This window comes from Octodon degus, unplaced genomic scaffold (genome assembly GCF_000260255.1).
Source record: "Octodon degus isolate 3935 unplaced genomic scaffold, OctDeg1.0 scaffold00084, whole genome shotgun sequence".
Taxonomy (NCBI): Eukaryota; Metazoa; Chordata; class Mammalia; order Rodentia; family Octodontidae; genus Octodon; species Octodon degus.
The window spans coordinates 2,606,071-2,628,477 of NW_004524660.1; the positions used below are offsets into that span (position 1 = coordinate 2,606,071).

At 45.6% G+C, this 22,407-nt stretch overlaps 1 protein-coding gene and 1 pseudogene across 1 annotated transcript in view; one reads left to right on the plus strand and one right to left on the minus strand.

The window, feature by feature from the left end:
• The window catches only part of Kiaa1324 (KIAA1324 ortholog), a 103,755-nt gene that overhangs the window by 67,580 nt on the left and 13,768 nt on the right, over window positions 1-22,407 (minus strand). The gene's annotated exons all lie outside the window — the stretch shown is intronic.
• The window catches only part of LOC105742929, a 25,310-nt pseudogene extending 2,903 nt beyond the window's left edge, over window positions 1-22,407 (plus strand).

Sequence of the window (22,407 nt, forward strand, 5' to 3'; positions counted from 1 at the left end):
ATCTCAGCACTCTGGGAGTTGGAGGCAGGACATCTCAGGTTTGAGCCCTATGTGGGCAACTTAGCAAGATCTTATCTCAAAATTTAACATAATAAATAGAAAGGGCTGGAGTTGTAGCACTGTGTGAAGGTTTCAACCGCAGCACAACGAAACAAAACCTGGAGACACAGGGCTTTGCTCTTTTCAGAGTATTATTGCAGTAAATGCACTAATTATACCCACAATTAAAAATTTTAAATTTGCAAGCATGTTTATACAAATTCCAAACAATAAAGACGTATGAAGTAAAAAGTCACAGCCCTCTCCCCTCCCTCCTTGTAGCCACGCCCCTTCGTGTCCCTCTTAGCCCGCCAGGGGTGTGTAACAAGACTGCCCAGTGGGTGGCTTCAAGGTTCTATCACAGCCTGGAGACCGGAAGTCCAACAGGCGCCATCAGGGTCGCTTCCCTCTGAAGCCAAGGCACAGGATGGATTCCATGCTTCGGCCCTAGCTTGTGGCAACAGCTACTGATCCTTAGCGTCCCCTGGCTTGCTGCCATGTAAGTGCAGCGCTCGTGGCATTTTCCGTGTGGGTGTCTACACTATGTCCAAATTCCTGCCTCTTTTCTCTGTAAGGAAATGTAGTGTTGAGTTAGGGGCCCTGCTGCGGAGACTCCGGGACTCGCTTCCCAGTTGTATTTAGAGGCACTGGGGCACATAGTGGGCATTATGTAGTACTTGTAAATTTTTGTAGGACACAAACACAGTTGCTTTTATCTCACATTTTCCTCCTATTCAAGGAAGGAAGCATAGTTCTGGGTTCCAAGCTGCAAAATTTATGAATAACATCTTTGATGAAAAAATTAAAAAATAAAACTAGAATCATGGTACGTCTTCCTGTGAGGAAAACAAAATTAATATTTATTGGGCTTCTCTCATGCTTTTTGAGTCTTACAACTTTTATCTTTTTTTTCTTTCTTGTCTTTTTCAGATAGGGTCTTGCTATGCAGCTCAGGCTGGCCTTGAGCTCACTTTGTAGCCCAGGCTGATCTCAAACTTGTGATGATCCTTCTGCCTTAGCCTCCCGAATGCTGGGATTATAGGCATGTACCACCACGCCCGGCCTTCTTTCTGTTTTCGAGGGAGGGCTGGAACTCAGAGACGCCCTTCTGCACTATAGCCCCAACCCATGTTTTTTTTTTTTTTGGCGGAACTGGGGATTGAACTCAGGCCCTTGCGCTTGCCAGGGAAGCGCTTATTCCACTGAGCTATCTCCCCAGCCCAGCCCCAACCCATTTTTAATTTTTCTTTTGAGACAGGATCTTTTTAAGTCACTAAATTGCCCAGGATGGGCTCAATCTGGCAATCTTCCTTCCTCAGCCTCACTGAGCACCAAGATTACTGGCCATTGTGTGCCACAATGCCTGATAAATTTTATTTCTTTACTCTTCATGTTATGGTTTCTGTCTAGTTGTCCCCCTAAAGCCTCATACAGTCATGGGGTGAGGACTTCTAGAGTTTGTGTTAATTCATGATCCACTGGGATTATGTGTGATCCAAGGCTGGGATTATGGGTTTTAGTACTGCTGGGATTACCCATAGGTGGGTAAATACTGGGAAGTACCCATAGGTGTGAGTACTTCCCCTACCCTGGGGCAGGTAATTTGCATTACAATGTAAGGTGGGAAGAGAAGCTAGCTGCTTGAGCTGCTGCTACCCCTCCCTTGCGCTCTTGCTCTTTGCCGCTGCCATGAAAGGTTGCTTTCTGCTCTGTGCTGCTCTGCGTTGGACCCAGCTGAGTATGGACTGAAACCTCCAGTAACTGTGAGCTAAATAAACCTTTCCTTCCTTCATTTTGAGTGTCGGGTATTTGTCCCAGCAACGAGAGAAGAGTAACTAAGACACTTCATAACCACCAAAGTTCCTTGACATCAAAAACAGTCTCATTTGGATGGGGAGATGGCTCCGTAGAATAAGCGCTTCCCTGGCAAGTGCAGGGGCCTGAGTTCAATCCCTGGTTCCACAAAACAAACAAACAAAAAAAACCAAAAACCCAACAGCCTCGTCTACTGTCGTGTCCCTTCTGTGAAGCTGAGCTCCTTGTACAGTAACAAGCGTAAAACAAATATTTGTAGAATCAATGAACTCTGTGGGGTAGATAGTATATACATCATGTTAAGGATGAAGAAGCCAGTGCAGAGATCTTCAGTCATATGCCCAGAGCCACACAGCTGGTAACTAAGCATTAGGACAGATTTAGGGTCCAAGTCCAAGCCCGCCCTCTTCAAAGCACTTGTCTTTTCCATTAAACCTGTGATTCTCCGAGTTGGTTTCCATGACTGACAGCAGCAAGGCCTGGGAAACTGTTGGAAATTCAAATTCTGGGGCCAGAGAGATAACTCGGTGGTCTAAGTGCCTGCCTGGCAAGTGCAAGGACCTGGGTTCGACCACATGCCGTGCTGGCTGCACCCCGGGCACACCATGCCCACCACCAAAACCAGGCTTGGTGGTGCACACCTGGAATCCTAGCACTCAGGAAGCTAAATCAAGAGGATCATTGTGAGTTTGAGACCAGCCGGGGCTACAAAGTGAGTTCAAAGCCAGCCTGAGCTGCATAGCAAGACTCTGTCTAAAAGGAAGAAAGGAAGGAAGGAAGGAAGGAAGGAAGGAAGGAAGGAAGGAAGGAAGAAAGAAAGAAAGAAAGAAAGAAAGAAAGAAAGAGAAAAGAAAAGAAAAGAAAAGAAAAGAAAAGAAAAGAAAAACAAATAAAGATATTCAAATCCTTAGGTACTTTCTTCACCCCCTTAAATCAGAATCTCTGCGGCCAGGCTCAGCAAACTGAGCTGGGTGACTCGGCCCCTCGCCGCAGGCTGCAGCCCCTACCCTAGGCAGGAAGCAGCCAGGCAGGGTCAGGGTGGGTGTGGAGTTACAGCCTGGCCTGGGCTTTTCTGTTCCCTTGGGTCACCTCCTGATGCACTTGCAGGACCTCCAAAAGTCTCCCCTCCTTCAAGCACTGTTGTCATTTTTTTATGCTGAAAATTTTCATGCTAAAATCCATTACTTCTGTTATATTTTAAAGAGAAGAGAAAGTGAAGAGGCAAGGTGTCGAGAGGTACTTAGGCTTCAGCTCTCCAAGCTTCTTTCCTCTGCTGGAGATGACAGGACCTCCTGGGGGACAGCCCTGGTGAGGTTCCCAAACTAAACATCAGCTTTTCTGCCAGGAATGGAGACCCTGTCAGTCCTCTGTAGGACAGGACAGATAAGATGGCCTGAAATCCTTCAGAGCCCCAGGGATGAGGGAGGCGCCCACCGGCTCTGCACAGCATCGTCTACACAGCCAGAAAGAAGCAGAGAAGTGGTGGAGCCACACAACAGGGTCAGACAGCTGGCTGCCCGGCGGTGCTGCCTTGCCACACAGGAGGCGGAGCTCAGGAAGCCTTTGTGAGAATGACTTGGTGTTGGAAGGAGACCGATGTTTGCCTTAGGGGCCTTGGTGGCAGAGGATGACAGTCGGGCACAGCAGCAAGGAGCCCTCGTAGGCCGGGAAGGCTGGTGTGTGATCCCGGACAGGGCCTCCCTCACCGCTGGGCTCCTCTGAAGATGCTTCTGAGGCTTTGCACCAGAAGCTAAAGCGCAGACGCAAGCTGTGGCTGCCTTGCCTGCCCGCACCCTTTGACTAAGGGTAAAACTGCCTGCTGTGTGAACGGGGGTGGGGTGGGGGGTGATGGGGGGCTGGGGGGTGGTAGAGAACGGAGTCCAGAGCGGAGTGCTCGCCTGCGAGCTGTTCCCGAGGTTCAGGTTTTTGCAGTCTCTGCCACCAGGCAGGATATAAATGCTCCTTTACAGGGCACAAAAATAGCTAAGAGCACGCCCCTGCCCCTCCCCCTCGCCCCCCACGAGACAGTGGCACTGACAATGTGACAGACTCCCGCACCCTCGGGACAGCACGCGAAAGGCTCCTTAGGGACCCCCAGGGCAGCACATATCCACAACTGACTCCACGTGAGCACCTCGGGACTTCACCCCAGCAGAGTGGCCCGGGTCCAAGCGTGACATCTGATGCAGAAATTAAGGCAGGATGCCAACTTTTCCTGATTTTCAGGACGGCCCCGGGTGATCCTTCTGCTTTTTTATCAGTCCTGAGGAGACAAGGCAAATCCTGCCGTTTCATTATTCCATGCCTTCCAATAAACAAGGCCTCCAGCCTCTCCCTCCCACTCGCAGCGTGCCAACTTCTGTAACAGCTAGCAGACAGTGATTAAACATCGCTCCTCTGCTATTTCAATTTGAGAAAAGGAAATTACTCAGGTTTAAAAAATAGCATCTATTCCATTTCCACAACCATCAAGTTCCATTCAGGAGAAGAACACAGTTTTTAATTCCTATTGGACCAGAGGAAACTCCTGTCTCACTAACAGCTGACTTTACAAGTTGGTAACTATTATTAAATATCGATGTACTGCTCTCCCCTACCATGGACCACGTCTCCAGTTCTCACCTAAGCCTTTCTGCTCCTTAAAGCCCTGCACATCCTCACTTTTAAGAAAAGTGCGAAGGGGCCGGGGAGACAGCTCAGTAGAATAAGCACTAGCACTTGCCTGGCAAGAGCAAAGTCCTGAGTTCAATCCCTGGTGCCAGAAAGAAAGAAAGAAAGAAAGAAAGAAAGAAAGAAAGAAAGAAAGAAAGAAAGAAAGAAAGAAAGAAAGAGAAAGTGCAAAAAAAAAAAAAGAAAAGAAAAAAGAAAGAAAGTTTGGACATTCTAGAACTAGAATTTCTTATACTTAGTACAGTGGATACCAGGAGTTAATCTTACATTATTTTCTCCTTTCTTTCTTTCTTTCTTTCTTTTTTTTTTTTATTTATGTGTGTGTGTATGTGTGTGTGTGGCCAGCTCAGCCCACCAGGGAGCAGGGCTGGCTGGCATGTGGTGCTGGGAGATTGAACCGCGGTCCCTGTGCTTTGCTAAGCTTATACTAAGTAGGTGCTTTAGACCACTGAGCCATCTCACCAGTTCTCTCTCTCTCTCTCTCTCTCTCTCTCTCTCTCTCTCTCTCTCTCTCTCTCTCTCTCTCTCTCTCTCTCTCTCTCTCTCTCTCTCTCTCTCTCTCTCTCTCTCTCTCTCTCTCTCTTTTTAACGTATTTCGTACAGAGTCTCACTGCGCAGCTCAGACTCAGTGATCCTCCTGTTTGCAGCCTCCCCAGCTCTGGGATTACAGGCAAGCGCCACCAAGCCCGGTCTCAATGACCGGCTCAGTGTGCCCAGGGGCGGGGCTGGCACAGCATGTGGTGCCGGGAGAGCGAGCCCTGGTCCACACGCTTGCCTAAGCCGGCTCTTAGTCTGCTTAGCTAATGCACTGGCGCTTACATTTTTTTTCTTACACGTAGCCCAGGGTAGGGGATTTAGCTCAGCAGCGCAGCACCTGCCTGGCAAATGCAGGGGCCTGATTCTCAGAACAACAACAAAAAATCCTAGAATGAGCTACAGATAGATGTCTTTGAATGTACAGGGTCTAAGTTTCTAATTTAATGGACTCTTTAAGAAACAAATGATTTCTCATATTTTATAAGCTAGACAGTAAAATTCTATGGTGATTACTACCTTGGTCTCTGCAGAGTGGTATACAGAGACTGTTTGAGATCTATTTAAAATGCTTTTTAAATTACATTTTTTTTCTGACCAGGTATATTGACCTACATCTGTAATCTCAGCACACAGAGGCTGGGGCAGGAGGATTTCAAGTTTAAGGCCAGTCTGAACTACACAGTGAGATCTTATTTAAAAAAAAAAAAAAGGAAAAACCTCAAGCAAAGGGGCCGGGGAGATGGCTCAGTGGAATAAGCACTTCCCTGGCAGGTGCAAGGGCCTGAGTTCAATCCCCGGTTCCGTGAAACGAAACAAAACAAAACAAAAAACCTCAAGCAAAACAAACACTGTGTCTCTGACGGTAAGGGTTTCCTTTAGGAATGGAAGGATTATTATTTTATTTATTTATTTATTTATTTATTTATTTATTTATTTATTTATTTATTTTTTGGCTGGCTCAGGCTGCCTTAAGTGCCGGTCTGGTAAGGCATGTAGAGCTGGGGATTGAACCACAGTATCCTGCGCCTGATTGCATTTGCATGAGCAGGCGCTTAAACAACTGAGCTAACTGGCAGGCCCCTCTGTTAGGAATAGTATCTCACTGCCAGAAAGTTTCTAACATGCCTGAGGATAAAAACCGGTCCACGTATGGTAAGCAGCTTGCCAGGACTTGGGACTATCTCCCAAGATCTCCCCAAACCCAAGATTTTATGAAATGTCAGTTTTATATCCCGGTGTCAGCACTCACAGGAGAGAGGACAAACTTGTTCATCTCCTTGGGCCTCAGTTCTCCACATTAAAAAAAAATAAGGTTTTAATAAATGGGACAGTATCGGCAACTCTTTAAAAAAACAACATGGGTATCGAAGTTATCTAAAAATTGAAATGCTGTCTCATCTGGCAGAGTTGCTCCTCGGTACCTGTATACTCCTGATGTACCGCTTTAATCTCCTCGTAATCTTTTGGGAACCACTTTCATTAGCTCACTGAAAGGAAAATATATCAGTAACTTCCTGCACTGAAGGGAGCCAGAGTAGCTGGCCATGACCACAGATTCCCAGCTGGATAAAATGGCATATGCCCGTAATCTCAGCACTCGAGGAGGCTGAGGCAGGAGGCTCACAAGTTCAAGCCCAGCCTGGGCCACTTAGCAAGCCCACCTCAAAATAAAAAAACAAAAGAAGTGCTGGAGATGTAGCTCAGTATGAAGGTTCACTATTTAAAAAATTTCAGAATCACACATTGCCCTCAAATCTTATTGGAATCTGTCTAAACATGAGAAAAATTAGCTGGTGAATAAAAGAATTAAGGATAATCTATTGGGGAGCCAGGGAGATGGCTTAGCAGAATAAGTGCTTGCCTGGCAAGCCCAAGAGCCTGGGTTCAATTCCCACTTCTGAAAAAAAAAAAAAGAAAGAAAGGATAATCTATTGGATATTCTAGGACTACAACACTCTGTATGTTCTTTCTTTTTAAAAAAATTTTATTTATTTATGTGTGTGTGTGTGTGTGTGTGTGTGTGTGTGTGGCCAGCTCAGCCCACCAGGGGGCGGGGCTGGCTGGCATGTGCTGCTGGGGGATTGAACCGCGGTCCCTGTGCTTTGCTGATCTTGTTCTAAGTAGGTGCTTTAGACCACTGAGCCATCTCACCAGCCCCTCTATGTTCTTTTAAAAATATTCTTTTTTCTTTTTTAATAATTGTTTTCTTCTGACTTCTTGCTACCCTGTCACTTATTTTATATTAGGGCATAGCCCCTACTTTTACGGAGTTTTCACACAATTGTATTTCTTTCTTTTTAAACATTTATTTATTTATATGATGCAGGGTCTCGCTATGCAGCTCAGACTTGTAGTGGTCCTCCAATCTCAGCCTGCCCAGTGCTGGGATTACACCCGTGTGCCACCACACTTGGTTTTGGGGCCAGCAGGGTGTGTCCCGGATTCTGGCCAGTACGGCATGCTGTACCAGGGATCAAACTCCAGTCCTTGTGCTGCCAGGCAGGCGCTTAGACCACTGAGCTATCACCCCAGCCCATAATGCTATTTCTTAATGGAAGTACTACCACTAATTTTGCAAATATTTTTTTCAGGGAAAATAAGCTGACCTGTTAATTCAAAGTTTGTATTGAGAAGTTAATTGGGTGCTTGATATACCTGATTTTCCTCAAGTGCTGTGACAGAATTGTTCCTGTGAGAATTTGAACAAACAAGATGAACAGGTACAATTTTGCTCCTACATCTTTTCTTTGGGGGCTTCCTCTTGGTCTTTTAAAAAAAATTTATGTGACTGAGATTGGAAATCAAAGCAATCAGTTTCAGTGAGAAAGTTGGTCAACTTCAGTGTCCATTCTAATTCAGAAATAGTTTTTAATGTTTTTCATAGGATAACGAGCGAGCAGGACACCCAAATACTATGCAAGGTGAATTATGTCAGCATAATTATGTCAGTGCTTCTTTTGTTTCATACCAGCAAAAGACACAGATTTAGAAGACCATTTTCTAGGCCTATGAAACTCAACCTGTTTTTAAAAATTCACAATGCAGGGCTGGTGAGATGGCTCAGTGGTCTAAAGCACCTACTGAGAACAAGCTTAGCAAATCACAGGGACCACGGTTCAATCCCCCAACATGCCAGCCAGCCAGCCCCGCCCCCTGGTGGGCTGAGCTGGCCATACACACACACACACACACACACACACACTAAATAAATAAATTTAAAAAAAAATTCACAATGCATTGTTTTGTGAATATTTTTCAAATGCCTTTAATAATATGTAAAACTTTGAAGGTTAAAAAATAGGTGATAACTTCATATAAAATGTCTCAAACTTAAAGGAATTTGAAAAGTGGAAATCCCAGGAAGTATGAAAAATGTATTTTTTCAGGAGCTGTCAAGCAAGAACTATAATTATCTGTTCTGTTCCTTATCTGGTACATCATAAAAGGAGCACTTAAGAAAGAAATGTGTCAAGCAGCTTGGTTTTATCACTTGCTGAAACCCAGTACAGACTGCACAAAAACTGTGGGTTTGCCTTAGTTTCAGAACAGTTGGCAGAATTAGCCATGACCTGTCTGCTTGAGAGCTTCCGAAAGGCTCTTTGGCCTGAGCCTCCGCCTCCGTGATTCCCAGGCGCAGGGAGCTCTCCTGGCCTTCTTCACAGCCTGGCCTTCCCAGAGCCTGTCAGCTGGCTACCTACACAAAAGCCAATGATGTCTTTAAAAGCCCTTGCGGCTGGACAAATAGCTCAGTGGATTAAAGCACCTGCAAGCAGGCACAGGGGCTGGGGGTTCGATCCCCGGACCTGCTGTGCCAGGTAGCACGTGCCCGTAATCCCAGCTCTTGGGAGGCTGTAAACAGGTCGATCACTACGAGTCTGATCTAGTAGTGAGACCCTGAACACCCTGTAGACTCTTCCCTAAAATACAGAAAGAAAGAAAAAAAAGCCCTTGCTATCCAAGCATAGCGGTACACACTTGTAATTCCAACACTCGAGGAAGCGGAGGTAGGAGGATTACAAACTGGAGCCCAGCCTGCGCAATTTAGCTGCTTATCGAGATTTTCCACCTCTTCCCCAAAGAGGGCTGGAGATGTAATTCAGTGTAAAGACGCTGAGTTCAATCTCTAGTCCTGAAGGGAAAAAAAAAGTCCACGCTACCAACTTGGCCCATTTCTATCAAAATGTTAATCTTACATCTTTGATGAATTAATTCTACTTTGAAGATTTTATCCTCCAGATAGACCCAGATATGCATCAATATGCACTGTAACACTGTAACAATGACAAGGACTGGAATCAACCTAGTCACCAAGAAGTTTCTTTTTCAATAAATTATGGTATATCACATAATGAATCATAATTTAGTTGTTAAAGATAAAGAGACAGTTAAAACCACAAGATGAAGGGCCAGCCAAATAACTCAGAAGATTAAAGCTCCTGCAAGCAGGCACAGGGGCTGGGGGTTTGATCCCCGGGCCTGCCATGCTGGCCCTGCCCCCCAGGGTTGTGCTGAGACAGCAATTGAGACTGGGCGTGGTGGCAAGCACCTGTAATCCCAGCTCTTGGGAGGCTGTAAACAGGTGGATCACTATGAGTCCGATCTAGTAGTGAGACTCTGAACACCCTGTAGATCCTTTCCTAAAATACAAAAAAAAAAAAAAAAAAAAAAAAAAAAAAAGAAGAAAGAAAGAAAGAAAGAAAGAAAGAAAGAAAGAAAGAAAAGAAAAAAAACCACCACAAGATGAGAGAAATATGCTGATGTGACTTTTATGTAAGTGGTGGATACCAACTGGTGGTCAGCTTGCCACACCCAGCTGAACTAAACTAGCACGGTGCTGGGTGTGGAAGGCCCACCTGTGATTGCTGCCCGCAGCATAGGAGGCTGTTAGGGAAGCTGCTGGAGGCTGAAGAGAGCTGCTGGTGGTTCTCCTCGCGGACTGCGTCGCACTAGCTTGCCTGGTGAACTTGGCTATTCTCATTGGAAGAGGAGCTCGGAACCTCCCTGTCACTGAGGATGGCTGTGGTTCCCTTTGGGAGAGCTCTGGTCCTCATCGTGAGCATCACTTCCTGGCTTCAGAGGGAGGATGGTGCACTGCTCCATCTCCAGGGAATGCTTGTCATGTTTCCTGATGGGAGCTCAACTTTCCTCACTGCTGGAGCAGCCTGGGACCTGTCACTGAGCATGGCTGTGGTACTTTTCCGGGAAGCTCTGGTTGTTACTTTGAGCACTGCTTCCTGGCTCTCGTGCAGATCCCTTGGCCTGGAGCGCAGGTGCTTCATCCCGCTGGCGCAGACTTTCTAGCTTCCACCACTGACCGCCGGGCCTTCCCAGTGCAGATATGTGAAGCAGGCCTGCACGAGACATCGTCACAGGCTCTAGACCTCCACTGGACTTGTGGGAGACATCGTTATGAGCTCTAGGTCTTCAGCTGGACACATGGAGGACATTATTGTGGGATCCAGGCCCTCAGCTGGATTCTTGGGTCTTGTGTGGACAGATTTTCTGTACTCTTTGTATGATTCTTGGGTGATGGGATTTTTATATTATAAAAATCTTAGAAGATGTGTTTTGTATTGTATTGTCCCGCTTGTAAGACCCCAAGCTACAACAATATAAATGAAAAATAGACATATAGATATAGATATAGATATCTATCTATCTATCTATCTATCTATATATATATATCATTAGGCATAAAGCATTTCAAAAAGACTGTGCTGTGACCATGCACAATGGTGTGTACCTGTAATCCCAGCACTCAGGAGGCTGAGATGGTGAGTTCGAGGCCAGCCTGAACTACAAAATGAGACTCAAAATAAATAAATAAATAAATAAATAAATAAATAAATGTGTGTGCATGCACACAGAGGTGTAAGAGCAAGAGACACATCAGGTAGCAAAGATATGGAGAAACAATACAGGAAAGAGAAAGGTGGAGGGGAGCAGAGGCGGTACATGAATAACGCCTGCCCAGGGTTCCTGTGGGACAAAGGGGCTGATACAGGAGCTAACAGGTAAGCGTAGGACACTCAATGAATGTGAATTGTGAAGTACTATTATCATGTATTTTTATAATGAGTTAGTTATAACAATTATAAAATAAAATCTATGTCCCACACTTCGATCACAGTCCCACACCCGTGGGGCTTGGTGACCCATACCTGTAATCCCAGCACTTGAGAGGCAGAGGCAGGAGGGTCAGTGAGAGTTTGGGAAGAGCCTGAGCTACAGAGTGAGCTTAAGGCCAACCTTATCTGCATAAGAGACCCTGTCTCAAACACACACACACACACACACACACACACACACACACACATTCACACACAATCCCACATCTTCTAATAGCTTCTGAAACTTGCGGGGGGAGTTTCTTTTCCTAAATGTTAGCTTACGTGGCTCAGCCACACCAGCCAGGTGCCCATCCCCAGGCAGAGGTGCTGCATGCCTGTGCACCTACGGCTGTCCCCACTTGCCAACCTCGCACAGCCTCGGCTTGCAGCTGAAGCCCACCCCTCGGAGAGGCTCCCTCGCCTCCCCACCTAGTCTCCTTGAGATCATGTCTCAGTGCAGCCTTCACTCTTTTTTCACAGTACTTCACCAAATTTATAACTCCAAGCTAGTTGGAGTGCTTACTTGCGATGACCAACTCAGCTTTTTCAAGCCAAATAAGCTTCTCTCCGAGGGCCACTTAGGTGGAGAAATGTAAGGGAAAGGGGGAAGGCTGGATGTTGTGTGGGCCAAGGGGGACAGTTTTTGCTCAAGATCCATAAAGCAGTTCCTGCAGAGGAAAGAGCTGAGAGGGATCTGAGAAAGTAAGATGATGCGCAGGTGCTTGCTGCTAGGCAGGAGCTCGTAGGGACCGCTCCCATGCTGGCAGTGAAGGACGCTGCCGCCGCCTCAGATGGGTGCCAACATCTCTTCAAATTTTGGTGTTGTTGCTTTGTTTTATCTTGTTTCAGAGAAGGCCCTCTTAAGGCTTGTAACTAGATGTGTCCCCACCGCAAAGCCTCACAGACCAATGGGTGTGGCTTTTAGGAAGTGGCCGCATCATGGGTGTGTGGTACTGGATCAGTCCACTAGTTGGCTTAGTGCATATAGTTCTGGGGTGGCTGAGTGGATTTACAGAAATCAAGCCCCTCCCTGGATATGGGCGTCACTAGCCAATAAGCTTGCAGCCTCGATGCAACAAAAGGGAAAAACAGGAGGCAGGCTTGCTGCTTCCCACCGGCCGTACCATGGGCCGTCCTCCTCTGCGGTGCCCCTCTGCCATGCGGCTCTGCCTCGCAGCCAGCCAACTGGGGACTGAAACCTTGGCAGACTGTGAGCTACAATAAACCTTTCCTCTTCTAACCTGTGGGCGTTGGATATTTTGTCTTGGCAATGGGAAAGTAACTATGACAGGCCCACAACAGAAAAGCACAAGGAAATGGTTTAAACCAGCTTGATTCAATCTTCTGGACACCCTAGAGTACTCTTGGTTCATTATAATGTCACCATAATGCTGTGTTATCCACCAGGCAGCCATCTAAATCTGCCATCTTGGAAGAAGTGATGTGTGAGGCGGCCTGGCCCCCAACTGAGCATGCTCAGGGCCGCGTGCATCTCGCAATCACACCAAGCCTTCCCAATGTGACTACGCCAGAGTCTTCCTAATGAAGCGCCTTTCCCTCCTATGTTCAGGGAGACACTGTTTTCAGAGTCATCCCAGTGTTGTCCTTGTTTGCTGCAAGTAGTAAATATTTGTCTTGTTGGCTGTATACATCCATTGTGTTTGGTTGCATATGGATTTTTATATTATTGCTGTGTAATTGCATTTCTTTCTTTCTTTCTTTCTTTCTTTCTTTCTTTCTTTCTTTCTTTTTGTATTTTAGGGAAGGGTCTACAGGGTGTTCAGGGTCTCACTACTAGATCAGACTCGTAGTGATCTGCCTGCTTGCAGCCTCCCAAGAGCTGGGATTACAGGCCCGTGCTACCATGCCTAGTCTCAATTGCTATCTCAGTGCGCTCTGGAGATGGGGCTGGCACAGCAGGCCCTGGGATTGAACCCCCTATTCCCGCTTGCAGGCACTTTAATCCACTGAGCTATTTGGCCGGCCCCTTTTTTGTTTGTTTGTTTTTGAGACAGGGTCTCCCTATGTAGCTCAGGCTGGCCTTGAGCTCACTTTGTAGCCCAGGCCACTCTTGAACTTGCAACAATCCTCCTGCCTCAGGCTTCTGAGTGCTGGGATTACAAGCATGCACCACCATGTCCAGCTTAGTGATTGCATTTCTTCAGGAAAAAAAAAAAAACCTTAAGAGTACATTGCTCATGAGTATTATATTAGACATGGCATTGTTTGGAGTGTTTGTGTGGAGGTAAATTCTGAGCACACTAACAAGTACTATGTTGTGCATCTAGGTTGGTGCAAGGTTAAAAAGAAAACTTTAGGGTTCATCTTGTTTGGAAAATGTGACTGCTAACTATGTCAACTTGAGTAAGAAACACCCAGATAAATTGGACCAGCACAATTCCGAGTGTGGCTGGGGGGATTGACTGAGGACAGAAGACCCACCCTAGGGTGACTCGCCACCTCAATGGCATAAGGAAGAAATGAAGGAGGAAGGCTGGCTTCTGTGCCCTCCGAGGCGCTCCAGTCTTCACCTCACTGTGGAGGCTGGCTCCTGGCTCCCAGGGCAGACCCTTCAGTCTCTGGACAGCTTCCCACAGGATGCTACCACGAGCGCCAGGCCTGCAGCAGGCCCCTTCGGGTCTCTAGGGCACAGTCAGCCCTTCTGTGCTCGTCGCTTGACTCTGGGCAGCCACTGAAAGTCAATCTTATAAATTCCTACATATTTGTATATCTTGCATTAAATCTGTTCCTCTAGTAAGCACTGACTGGTACAAAAGGAAAATCTAAAGTGTAACTGAATCCACCAGTCACACTCTAAAGTGTAACTGAATCTGGATATAAGAATTAGCTCTAGCCACAGGACACTGCCCTGAGAGTCCTTACAATACCTACGGCTCTTGCCTGGTGGAGCAGAGAATGTAGCCATCTGCTGCCTAGTGACACTTCTATTTTCCTGAGGATGACACCTTGAGATGCTATCAATTTCTGAAAGCCCATCCCTTGAGTCGCTCTTACCCAGATTTTACACAGTGAGTGATCTGAGTTTGACTGTCTGTCCAGCTTCCAAACCAGAAGAAACCCATCCAACCTGGAATGCGTCAGGTTACAAATCACTGAAAAACTGAAGAAAGCTGTAGTTTCTAGCTGTGATTCTCAAGAGCTCTGAAGAAAGGACATCACTTATGAAAGAAGAGAGGTCCTACAGTTAAGACCTAACTGCGTGCCAGTTAGGTCAAAGCAGCCAAAGGGACCATCTTCATCTGTTTAAACTGCTGTAACAAAATAGCTTTGGACTGGGTAACGAAGAACAGAAATTATTGCTCCTAATCTGAGTGCTCGGAAGCCCCACATCAATGCCTGAGTAAATTCGGCACCCAGTAAGGACCAGTCCCCATGAATGGTGGCATCTTAAGTGTCCTCACAATGAAGATGGGGCAAATAAGCATCCCTGGTTCTCTCTTGTAAGGCTACTTCCTGATCTCACAGCCTAAGCACTCCTCCAGTGCCCCAACCCTTGACATTATTGCTTTAGGGATCAGGTATCAACATACAAATTTAAAGGGACATAAATATTCAGGCTTAAGATCCTTCATCGAATCTCTATCTCTGCAGTCACTGGACAATAAATTATAGGATTTTCCCACAAGGCCAAGCAGTGAGTGCCCACAACTCAGCTCCTCTGGAACAAAGCGTGTAGAATCTGGAAAGCAGTGGCTGGAGAGGAATCGCAGTGAGTCGAAGCTATCCAGAGACCATGAGGGGAGTGATAGAGGAGAGGAAAACAGGATTGAGCGACACAGAAACAGTGGATCACACACAGAGGAGGAGAGACCCGGAAGCACCACTAACAGTGCTGGCTAGCCACCAACTAGCAGGCCAAGTGCAATTAGCAACATTTTGCTTAGGGCGACCAGAGAACTGCATCAGCACTGAGAGAATTCCTCCAGTCAGCGATGGGGGAGAGAGTGTGGGGTACTGCTTCCAGAAGGGCCTGACACGAGTCAGCGGGTGGTGAGTGACCCCTGCAGTGACAGTCCTGAAGGAGGGGCTGGCAGGGACACCACTGTGGGGAAGTATTTAAAGCCCTTTGGCTACTTTATACTGCTGAGTCCTCAGAGCGGATGAGGAAAAGGCAATCATGGGGAGACAGCGGCAGGTGGAGAGAGGACGGGGGGAGCCCCCCTGAGAGGCAGCGGCTGGTGAACGCAGCCCTGGCGCCTGTGCTCAGAGGCCAGGAGCAGCCTGAGGTACACAGGAGAGGAAGCCCACGCTGGCGCCGTGCTCTCCCAGCAGATCACACGGCTGCATCTAGCATCTAGCACCCATCTGGGGTTGGACTGCCACCTTGGACTTCCGGCGTGAACACAGACGCGGCTTGGCCTGAGCTCTGCTCTGTATCCCTAGGCTGAGGAACAGACCCACACAGCCAGTACAATAGAAAACTTTGTTTTTATTATTCTTTTTTTTTTTTTTTGGCTGGCTCAGGCTGCCTTAAGCGTGGGTCTGGTAAGGCATGGGGAGCCGGGGATCCAACTGCTGTCCCCTGCGACTGTGTTTACCCCATCAGCCACTTAAACAACTGAGCTAACCCACAAGCTCCTGCTTGATTATTCTTTATTTGATTATTTTTTTATTTTACCTTTTAAAGATCTTGTGCTGTTGGCCTCCTTCTGTACATTCTCTCTACCCTCTTATTCCATTATTTACCCTTTTTTTCTTTTATGGGCATGTCTGTACTTTCTCTTCCTCTTGCCTTTTTCTCCCAGGGTAGTTTGCAGAGTGTGAGGGAATTCTCCCTTGTTCCTTTTACCCCTCCTACCTTCATCCGGCGCTCTCTGCCTGACTTCTTTCTCCTGTGTCTTACTCATTCTTGATTTCCCTTTTCTTTTCCTCTCCTCATTTGTCTCCCTTTAATCTTTTCCCTAATGTCAATATCAGTCATAGAAACTTTTCCCATGCTCACTTCTCACTGCCAACCCTGCGCCTAGTTCCCTGCTACCCCGCTTCTGTGTAACACACGCGTACCATCATTAGCATCCTCTGCCGCCCTCCTAGCTCCTCCCCTCCATACCTCAGAGCAGGGGACTTTCTTTTTGTGTGTGTGGTACCAGGACTGAACACAGGACCCTGCGCTCGCCAGGCAGGTGCTTAAGCCACTGAGCTATCTCCCCGGCCTGAGAGGACTTTTTGAAAAAATCTTTTATTTCTTTTTCTCTCTTCCCCACGGGCATTATCTAGTTCCCCATCTACTGGGCTTCAGATAACTGACTCTACAACACACTGCTGAGTGCTGCTGTCGCCGCTAGAGGAGACACAGCCCTCACACTTACTGTGCGCATTACTTGGGTCAAGACTTGGTTGGTACAATCATCGGGTCCTGATAACGTCACGGCTTTCCTCAATCACAAAATAAGCCCCCTCCGCCCAAACTATCCTCCGAAAACTCTCAATACTAGCCCTTCAATTCAATTAAAAGGACTCCAACTAAATCAGACCCCACATCAATCTTTTCTTCTCATCTGCCACCATCCCCCACTTCAAGCCTCCTCCTAAACTCGAGTGCTCTTCACGCTGCCCCTTCCCAAGCTCCGCACCCCACGACATCTATCTCACTGCAGAATAATCCCCAATAATACAGTGCCATAGTCACAGTGTACACAGAAAATAGACAGCGAGGGGAGGTGTACCTGCAAGGACTACCACACAGAAGTGCGGTGAGGCTGTATTTGTAGATGCTGCTAGAACTAGGAGTGACTGTTTCAGCAGAACACAAGCACAAGTCCAGCAGAATGGCTCCGATCTGTAACCCTAGTGTGTGTGTGTGTGTGGGGGGGGGGTTCTCAATTGGGTTAATTTTATCCTAGCAAAAAAAGCTCTAGTTAAGCCTTTAACCCACCTTCCCCACCCTTGTTCAGATGTTGTAGGTATTTGAGCAGAAGCTAAACACAGAGCAAGGCCGGACGCATTTCTGATCTGTAAGGATCGGGGAAGTGCATTCAGACACTGGCTTTATTCATAAACGCTATGCTTCTTCCCATTTCCGATCTGACATGGAAATAATCTTGCTGTTTCACCAGCACTCGGGAGGCTGAGGCAGGAGGATCACTGCAAGTTCAAGATCAGCCTGGGCTACAAAGTGAGCTCAAAGGCAGCCTGAACTGCCTAGCAAGACCCTCTTTCAAAACAACAACAACAACAACAACAAAGCCACATAGGGACAGAGTTGAAATCACTTAAAGTAAACAACAGAAGGAGTAAAGATCAGCACTGCACACGCAAACTGCAGATTATTCACAGAGAGATAGAAGCCTACTACAAATCCCCATAGAAGTTATAAACTTTCCTCACTTCTCCAGTCCCTGACCTGCAGTAGCCATCCCCGGAGGAGGGGAGGAAAGAGAGGGTAGAACACAGTTTTTAAAAGTTTTATATAAAAACAAACATAGGAGAATTAGGAAGTAAGGGAATAGAAGCTCTCTGGGCCACCCTCCAACCCTGCCAAGGCAGAAGAGGAGGTCACAAAGGAGAAGAAAACCAAAATTATGTAGCAGAAATATATGAAGAGGTCCTAGAAGGAATGAAGAAAATAGATGTGTTTCAATGAGGAAATGAAGAAAAAAGTTTCCAGCAATATTACTCAATATGCCCAGGGTGAATTTTGGGGAAAATAGGTAAAAAAGTGGATGAGCGAAGCAAAACAGTTCAAAATTGGAATGACAGATTCAGGCTGGGGATATGGCTCAGCGACGTAAGTACCTGCCTGAATGACAGATTCAACAAGGATATGGAATCCTATGCCTGATCTTACCCAAAAGACCGAGGAACGACGGGATATGGAATTCTTTAACATCTATTAAACATCCATCTTTACTATCAGACAGATATACCTGAAATAAAAAACTATAAAATTTAAACATTACCAGAATGATCATTATGAAGACAGTGTGTCTGATACTGACGAAGAACAGTGAATCACGATGGACTCAAACAAGCCAAAAAGAAAGAAAGAGAGTAAGAGAAGACTATCCAAAAGTTACTGCCTCCAAAAGGTAACAATGAGAAGTTATTAGATAACAACAAGAATCTAAGACTAATCAGAGTTAGAGAAAAATAGGCAACAGTATAAATGTATTCCTAATTTGCTCACAGAAACCACGGAAGAAATTTTCCCAAAATATAAGAGCTTAAAATACAAGTAAGTGACACAGAAAACCAAGTAATTATGATGAAAAAGGAACCTTACCCAGGAATATCCTTATTAAATTACCAGATATCCAACAAAACAACAACAACAAAAACAAAGCCCAGAATTTTAAAAGCAGCCGTAGAACAGAAGCCCACATAGAAAGGTGAACCAGTTAAAATCACAGCAGACTTCTCAATGCAAACCCTAAAGGCCAGAAGCATTTGGAGGGAAGCATTTCACCCTAAGAGCAAATAACTTCCAACCCAGATTAACTTACCCAACAGTTGGAGAAATCATATATTTCCGAGAAAGGAAAACCACCTCAGAAGACGTATGAGTGCTAACCAGCTTTAGAAAAAATGCTTAAGAATATCTTCAACAGAGACCATGAATTGGACACAGCAAAAAACACAGAGGAAGCTAGTGAGCTCAGTAGATAAAAAGCAGCAATAAACAGCAGGAAAAGTAAAGCTAAGGATATTCTGACAGAAAAAGGCAATGATATTAAATAATCGACAGATCTCAGTAATATCTCTCAATGTTAACAGCCTCCATTCTTCAATGAAAAGACAAAGAGGAAGCTGGGTGTGGTGGCACATGCCTATAGTCCTAGCACTTGAGACACTGAGGCAGGAGGATTGCCACAAGTTCGAGGCCGGCCTGGGGTACATAATGAGTTCAAGGCCTGCCTGAATTATATGGGAGACCCTATCTCAAAAAAAGAAAAGAAAAAAAGACACACACTGGCAGACTGGTTCAAAAAACAGAATCCAGCCATCTGTTGCATTCAAGAAACTCATCTAATCCAGAAAGATATCCATAGACTAAAATTTAAAGGCTAGAAGAATAACATTTCATGCAGTGCGACCTCCAAAACAGGAGTAGCAATTCTAATATCAGACATCGCAAACGTCAAGCTAAAACTGATTAGAAGAGACAAAGAAAATCACTACATACTACTTAAGGGAACAATCCGCAATAAAGAGATACATGGGGTTGGGGAGATAACGTGGCAGCATACGTGCCTGCCTGGCAAGCACAAGGTCTCAAGTTTGGTCCCTGGTACTGCACTCTGTGATGTCCTGGAAACCTGGGTGCACCTGTAATCCCAGTGCTAGGAAGGCTGAGACAGGAGGATCACTACAAGTCCAAACTGCATAGTGACAGCCTGCAACATATTGAGAGAGAGAGAGAGAGAGAGAGAGAGAGAGAGAGAGAGAGAGACCCTAAATAATAGGGCATCTAATTTCATAAAATAAAAACTGCTGAAACTAAAAGATCAAATAAAATGTTAACACAATCATAGTAGGGGATGTTAACACCCTACTTTCCTAAAGTGACAGATAAACTACACAAAAACTCAAGAAAGAAATTGCAGAGCTGAACTACATCCTTGAACATATTGACTTAATGGATATATACACAGCACTCTGCCATTGTACATGGCATTCTTTTCAGCAGCACATGGTACTTTTCCCAAAACAGATCACACACCAGCCCACAAAATATTCTTAATTAGAAAAAACCAGAAATTGCCCCATGCATATTGCCAGATCGCTGTGCAATGAAAATAGAGACTAGAAATCAATGAGAGAAGAAATTTTGAAAAAAGGCAAAAACTGCCTAGAAAAATTAATAATATATTCCTAAACAGCCAACAGGTCACAGAAGAAAGTTTAAAATTTCCAAAACCTGATGAACATGAGAGCACAATTCATCCAAACCTCCGAGAAACCACGAAACCAGCTCCAAGAGGAAACTCATCCCAGTGAGCGCTCACGCAGGAACAGAGCAAGCGCCAACGGACAACCTCAGGAGCATCAGAACACGCTTGAGAAACAGCAGACCAGCTCCAAACCAAATGAGAGGGAATTTGTAAAGATTAGAGTGGAAATCAACGAGAATGAGACTGAAAATATCAATGAATCAAATAACTGGTTCTTTGAAAGAATAAACAAAATAGATAAACCGCTACCCAGATTTATGAAGAAAAAGTCAGAAGATTCACGTGAATTCAGTTAGAAATGAGAGGATGGGGCTGGTGAGATAGCTCAGGGGACTAAGCGCCTGCCTAGGCAAGGGCAGGGACTGGGGTTCGAGCCCCTGCACCACAGGCCGTGCCAGCCAGCCCGCAGGGGTGCTGAGCTGGCCAACAAGACCAGGCGCGGTGGCACACCTCTATAATCCTAGTGCTGGGGAGGCTGAAAACAGGAGGATTACTAGGAGTCCAAGCTGCAGAGTGAGACCCTGTACCAAATACATTTTTAAAAAGGGAGGGAAAAAGAAAAAGAAATGAAAAGATAAAATTATAACAGATATTATGGAAAGACAAAAAACAGTAACTACTTCAAAAAATATATTCCAACAAATTAACAAATTTTGAAGAAATGGACAGATTCCTAGACATAGATAAACTACCAAAACTAACCCAAAACAACATACATATGTTTAACAACCCAATAACAAGCAATGAAATTGATACAGTAACAAAGAATCCACCAACTAAAAAAAGCCCAGGATTTACAAGGGATATAGCTCAGTGGCACAAATGCCTTCCTGGCAAGTGCAAGGTCCTGAGTTCAATTCCCAGTACAAAAAAAAAAAAAAAAAAAAAAAAAAAAAGGCCAGGATCTGATAGATTCACTGCTGCATTCTACAAAACTTTTAAGATGTTATATCACCAACACACCTCAAACTTTTCAAAAAAAAAAAAAAACTGAAAGGAATTGCCTTAGTTACTTTTCTTGCTGAAACAAAATACCCAATACCCAAAATAAAGGAAAAAAGATTTATTTAGTTTAAGGTTTATAGGGGTTTCAGTCCCCAGTCAGCTGGCTCCTGGGGAGGGTGGCCTAGCCAGAGAAGCACCACAGAGGAGAAAGTCTGTGACAACCCAGGGCAGGCCAAGGACAGCAAGCAGCAAGCAAGCAACAAGCACTGACCACAGCAGGCCTCTCTGCCTTAGGGCAGGTAACAGTCATACCTTTAATCCTAGCATTGTGTAATGAATCAATTCCAGTACCCTTCCCTTGGGTTCTCTCTCTCTCTCTCTCTCTCTCTCTCTCTCTCTCTCTCTCTCTCTCTCTCTCTTCCTGTACTGGGGATTGAACCCAAAGCCTTGCGCATGCTAGAAAAGCACTCTACCACTGAGCCACATCCCCAGCCCCAAGCATCACATCCTTAATCCCAGCATCACACATTAGATTCAACCACCACTGAAAAGTTCCCCCTATGACCACATGAGGCTTTGGAGGCACATCTAGACACAAGCCGTAACAGGGTTGGAGTGCTCCCAAACTCATCTATGAAAACTAGTATCATCCTCAACCCCAAACCAGATAAAGACTCAACTGAAAAAGAAAACTACAGACCAGTCTCCTTAATAGACATAGATACAAAAATCCTCAACGAGGATTAGCAAATAGAATACAGCACATTATCTTAATGACTGAGGGCTGTCAGTAACCTGCGCTTTCACCTTTTCTGTCGTCTTACTCCTATGAGGAACCTTGGTTCTGATGCATCATCAAAAAGATCATGCATCATGATCAATTGGTTTCATTCCAGAGATGCAAGCAAGGTTCAACATACATAAGTCAATAAAGGGAATGCTTTCCATAAACAGGGTCACAAGCCATATGATCATTTCAACAAATACAGAAAAAGCTTTCAGCGAAACCCAATATCCCTTCATGATAAAACCTCTGAAGAGGCTTCCTCCTTTGCCCAGGCAGTGGCAGGTCAGTAGAGTTGGGGTGGCGCGTGTGTCCAGGACCGGTCCGCCAGTCCACTGTGTTGGAGGTTGCCTTTAAGATCACGCCAGCGTCAGGCCCGTGGCTGCCATACAAAGTACTGAGTGTCCCTCAAAGCACGCCTTTCACAGCAGCCTTAAAGTTTGCAGCAGAAGAATTTCAAGTTCCTGAGGCAACAAGTGCAATTATTACCAAGGACAGAACAGGAATCAGTCCTGCACAGACTGCTGGAAATGTTTTTCTAAAGCAAGGTTCAGAACTGCGAAGTATCCCTCGAGATGATGTTGGAAGTTGCTAA